Source organism: Anarhichas minor, unplaced genomic scaffold (genome assembly GCF_050575085.1).
Source record: "Anarhichas minor isolate MPS153535 unplaced genomic scaffold, ASM5057508v1 ptg000014l, whole genome shotgun sequence".
In the NCBI taxonomy this organism is placed as follows: domain Eukaryota; kingdom Metazoa; phylum Chordata; class Actinopteri; order Perciformes; family Anarhichadidae; genus Anarhichas; species Anarhichas minor.
The window spans coordinates 11,582,012-11,587,232 of record NW_027466460.1 but is presented as its reverse complement, the minus strand read 5'-3'; positions in this window follow the sequence as shown (position 1 = coordinate 11,587,232).

Here is a 5,221-nt window from a genome sequence, read left to right as displayed (position 1 = left end):
GGTTAAATCGTGTAATGTTTATGATTCATTAAATGATTTAACACTGCTGCCCTCTAGTGGTTAAATCGTGTAATGTTTATTTCTCATTAAATTATTTAACACTGCTGCCCTCTAGTGGTTAAATCGTGTAATGTTTATGATTCATTAAATGATTTAACACTGCTGGCCTCTAGTGGTTAAATCATGTAATGTTTATGATTCATTAAATGATTTAACACTGCTGCCCTCTAGTGGTTAAATCGTGTAATGTTTATGACTCATTAAATGATTTAACACTGCTGCCCTCTAGTGGTTAAATCGTGTAATGTTTATGATTCATTAAATGATTTAACACTGCTGCCCTCTAGTGGTTAAATCGTGTAATGTTTATTACTCATTAAATGATTTAACACTGCTGCCCTCTAGTGGTTAAATCATATAATGTTTATGATTCATTAAATAATGTAACACTGATGTAACACTGCTCCGGTCTGTCTTTGTTCATCCTGCATTGCTCTGTTCTGTTCTTTAATGTAACGTTACTGGAGCGACGGAGCCTCTCCCAGCTGTTAGCAGACTGTTGTGCTAGCAAGAGCATTAGTTGTGGGTTGTTAATTGTTGTTATAAAGTTATGACCATGACTAGGGTTCCCTCTCAATACATATAAGACAACTAGCGCTGACCGCTGTGTATTAGCAGCAAAGAATACATTTAGCTGCCTGTTGAAAGCAGACAGCAGTTGTTTTGGCTATGCACCGGTATAATGGTGTGTGAAGAATTCATATCATACGGGAAATTAAAACCGGTATACTGCCCAGCTCTAGTCTTTATTATAGTTTGAACAATTTTGTACCAATATTTGACGTGCCGGATTAAAAAGCCCAACGGCCGTAGTTTGCCCATGCCTGGGCTAGCGGCTAGCTGAGTGTCTTCTTCTGCTTATTGTAGCTTGTTAAACAACTGACTGACGCATTACCGCCACCAGGTGGTGGGAAGCTATATTGTAACTGAGCATCTCATGGAGAACAGTAATATCTCTGGTGTCTCCAATTGATAACCTATGCGGTCCCGCGGCCCTCGCGGCCCACAGGTGCAAAACTGAAAGTTTTTTGCGGCCCTCTAGGTGGCGTTCGCGGCCCCATCGTGGCCCCCCATCGCGGCCCCATCGTTAAGAATCACTGCTCTAGAGGACATTTGTTTTCACAGTGTACTCAGAAATAACATAAAAAAGCAAGAACATAAGTTGATTTCAGTGTGCCCATCTATATAAAGCAGTTATGGCACAAAACTCCACCTAAAGCCTGTTATGTTTTTTTGCTGAAGGGGAGGAGGCTGAAGCATGGGTTGAGGGAGTATATATATTGGTATACAGTGATGTTCTAGCAAAAATGACTTAACTTTAAATCATGCACGCCAAAATAGTTCTTCCTGTAGATGTGTAGGCTATATATAGCTGAGGGTTCCTGTATCAACCCTGTCCACGAGTCCAGAGCTAGAGTCCGATGAATAATGGAAGCGGTTTATAAATCAGTCATTTTTATTGTAGAGGAGCAAGCGGAGAACATGTAACCCATGCCGAGACAGGTAATAAAACAGGCATCTGAGAGGGGGAGAGACATGTCTGCAGGGGATTCAGGACAATGCTCTGGCACCGGACGCACCTATGAACGCTTGCTTTATGCCACATTGTCATTTGCTTCTTTGGTAGAACATGAGAGGTAAAACATAGATGAAACAGAAGGGCTATTTGTATTTTAAGCCACTTGAGCTCCTTTGAATTTAAAGTGATTTGAACTGACAAAGTTAAAAAAAGGAGAAATGGAGGTCCAATAAAGCTTCTTCACTTTGTTTTTAAAGAGACGATTAAAGAAGACAGAGAGAGAGAGAGAGAGAGAGACGGTAGGAGGAGATGTGCGGTACATCAAACACAGACACGGGTTCAAGAGAGGCGTGATGAGTTGTTGTTTTGAAGGATGGGGGAGAAAAAAAGAGAAAGGGAGAAGAGTTTGTGGGGGAGGTAAAGGGCAGATGCACCCGTGATGAAGACAGGAGGGTGCCGAGAGGAACCCCCCACTACACACACACACACACACACACACACTCTCTCTCGTTTGAGAGAACTGTCAGCAAAATGAAGGAGAGCAGACAGAAGTAATGTAATGAGTGTGGCCTCGACACAGCCCCGGCATGTCTCTGGTCTGCTTCACTGGTCATCACTACAACCCACAGAGAAACAAGAGTGTTTGCTTTTATCTGCCGTTTGTGCTTCCTCCTTCTCCTCCTTCACCACCACTCGGCCGGTTGCCATGACAACAGCGGAGCTCCACCCAGGAAAGAGATGTGTATGCTGTAGAAAGAGGATTATTGGGGTCATATCTCTCTCTCTCTCTCTCTCTCTCTCTCTCTCTCTCTCTCTCTCTCTCTCTCTCTCTCTCTCTCTCTCTCTCTCTCTCTCTCTCTCTCTCTCTCTCTCTCTCTCTCTCTCTCTCTCTCTCTCTCTCTCTCTCTCTCTCTCTCTCTCTCTCTCTCTCTCTCTCTCTCTCTCTCTCTCTCTCTCTCTCTCTCTCTCTCTCTCTCTCTCTCTCTCTCTCTCATACAGTAACTGGTTTACATTAACGGAGTGGGACAATTGGCGTTTTATTTTTGTTGTTGCTAATTTAATGAATTTGCTTCCCCTGAGGAGTTAAACTGAAAGACTAATTTTCCAGTGATTGACATTCATGGGTTTGTATTGATGTTGTGTTTGGGATTTGTATTATGTAAAACCAGTGATCAGGTTTCTCGGCTCCTTTAGAAGGGCTACTCCAGTGATTTACTATTGAATTTCCATGAAGAGGAGGGACTTGCAAAAGACAAGAAAAAACTCCCAAAACACTGAATCCTACATTTCCCAATAATATATTGTAGTTAGACCCTCCCTGTCTAAGAAATGCCCACTTCTTTTAAAAACTCTAAAAAAATACACCATAAAAAAGGTGCAAATATAGCAAATCATAAAACAACAAAAAAAAAACATCACAGGAAACGCAATAAAAACAGATATTTCAAGAAGTGATGAAACTAAATGTAGAAACACTTTTCAGTAAAACCTTTTTTGGCTTTGTGACACGCACTTCCAAAGGCTTGTAAATGGTTTACATAGCAAAGAGGTTTTTTTTTTTCTCAACCCATACAAACACTCCTGCTTCACTCCTTCAACGTTTTATCCGAACAATTTAAAAATCACAAAAGTTGGAGTTTCATTATTTTGATTGGTCGGCAAAAGATTGAAAACGTTTTCACAAAACAAAGTCAAACAAAGCTCAACTGACTCAACGAGCTCAATGTTCATTAGGAGCTCTGGGAGACACATTCACAGCTCACTCGTTGTCAGGCGGCTGCTCTCTCTCTCCACCACTGAACTCTTCAATTCACTGAGTGACTGGGCAGATTTCACTTCTCAGACTTTCTGTAGACATGTTTAAACAGCACGATGGCTTCTTTTTAATCACCCTCACCGTTTCTCCCAGACACTTCTGTTTGATTGGACTTGATATTTGACGTGTTTAATATTTGCATTTTGTCTGAGGAACCTCAACTCGCGTCTATAAACAGTCTTGTGCACACACTCTGTGCAAACAGCGAATCATAGTTTGAGGTGTGAAAAACTAATCTCGCCGTGACTGCTTTAACTTTCTGCGTGAACAAGTTTTGCAAAGTACACGAATGGCATACATTAAAAAAAAAGGTATATATAAAAAATGTGGCTGTTTGGCTTTAAAGGCAGAAGACAGTATTATCACTGGTAGACGGAGCAGTGTGGGGGAAGTTTACATCATGTACTCACTGATCCATGAATCAGCTTATATGGCTGGTTTGTGTTCCTTCATTCAGCCAGAAGGATCCACTGAGTGAAATCATTTGATGAGACTCAACGCGTCTCTCACTGGGTCGTCGCTCCTCCCTGCCCTCCCTCTGCTCCATATGAGCGGTCGTGTGCAGCCATCTTGTGGTTCTCACACAGTATTACAGACTCGCAGGCTCCCAAGTAAAGAGCTAATAACCACAACCCCTGAAGCGGAACGCCTCTTTTCCCCACAGTACTGCATTCGTGATTCCATAGTGTGAATAATGCATTAATGGGTATGAAAATCTTAATTTATTTAATGGAAGAACATCTGGTGCCATTTCCAGAGTTAATTGGATCCACCAAGCATGAGATTAAGCAGCACATGAATGGTCGCAGAGTGATTCGAATACCAACCGCTGCTGGAGTTTGGTGTATCTGTTCGCAGGTTCGTTCCACATGTGAAATCCGAGCGCTGTTTCTGAAAATGGTTTTCATTCTGCAACCCCAATTTAGGAGGAATTATCCATTCCCACTAACCGGTTTCAGTGACAGCCTCTTGGGGTGAAAAACGCATCGATAGTCACAGGATCTAATCGGTTCAAAACCAAGTGTTCTGCTTTTAAAACTTAACAAGATTTGATTTGGGTTTGGTCAAAATAAAGACACCTGACCAATGTGCACTGGGGATTGTGAAAACTTAATTTGCCTCATGTTGGTTCTCATGCTGCATAAAATGCTTATTTTAATTAGGGATACCCAAATGTATGAGGAAGAGATGAGAGGATGATTACAGTGAACGTGTAGCTGGACCCAGGAGACCGTTAGCTTAGTTAATGATACAGACTAGAAGGAGGGGAAACGGTTAGCTTTATGTGTGATTGATTCGTACTGTCTCTGCGTACAATTGTCCACAGTACTCTAGTACACATGAACCGTACTCGAGACCACCTTTTAATCAAACTAACTGGACTTTGGAGTCAAGTGAACTCGGATCTGATTCCTGATGTGAAAGCCTCCTATGCATATTTTCCAAAAATATGAACTGTTCCTTTAAACCTGCAGGCTTGACGATTATTAGAGACTGAGAGATTGATGACACTTTATTAAAGTCTTACTAAGATGTATAACTGCAGATTAAAGGCTTATTATAAAGTGAGCCAGCCAGTAATCCATCAAGTCTGCTACTAAAGCCCCCACTGGATGTGTGCAATTTGAAAATGTCCAACTTCGATGTCCCCAAGTGGCACGATCACAAAAGACAGCAGAACCGCTATTTTCATAATGTGACTGTTGTAGGACTCATGAGAGTACTCAGTTCATGGGAGAGATACACACATGCATTTGACACAAAATGGCAACCCAAAAGTTAATTTAAGCATTGATGAATTAGTCGATAATATCAAAAGTTAGTAA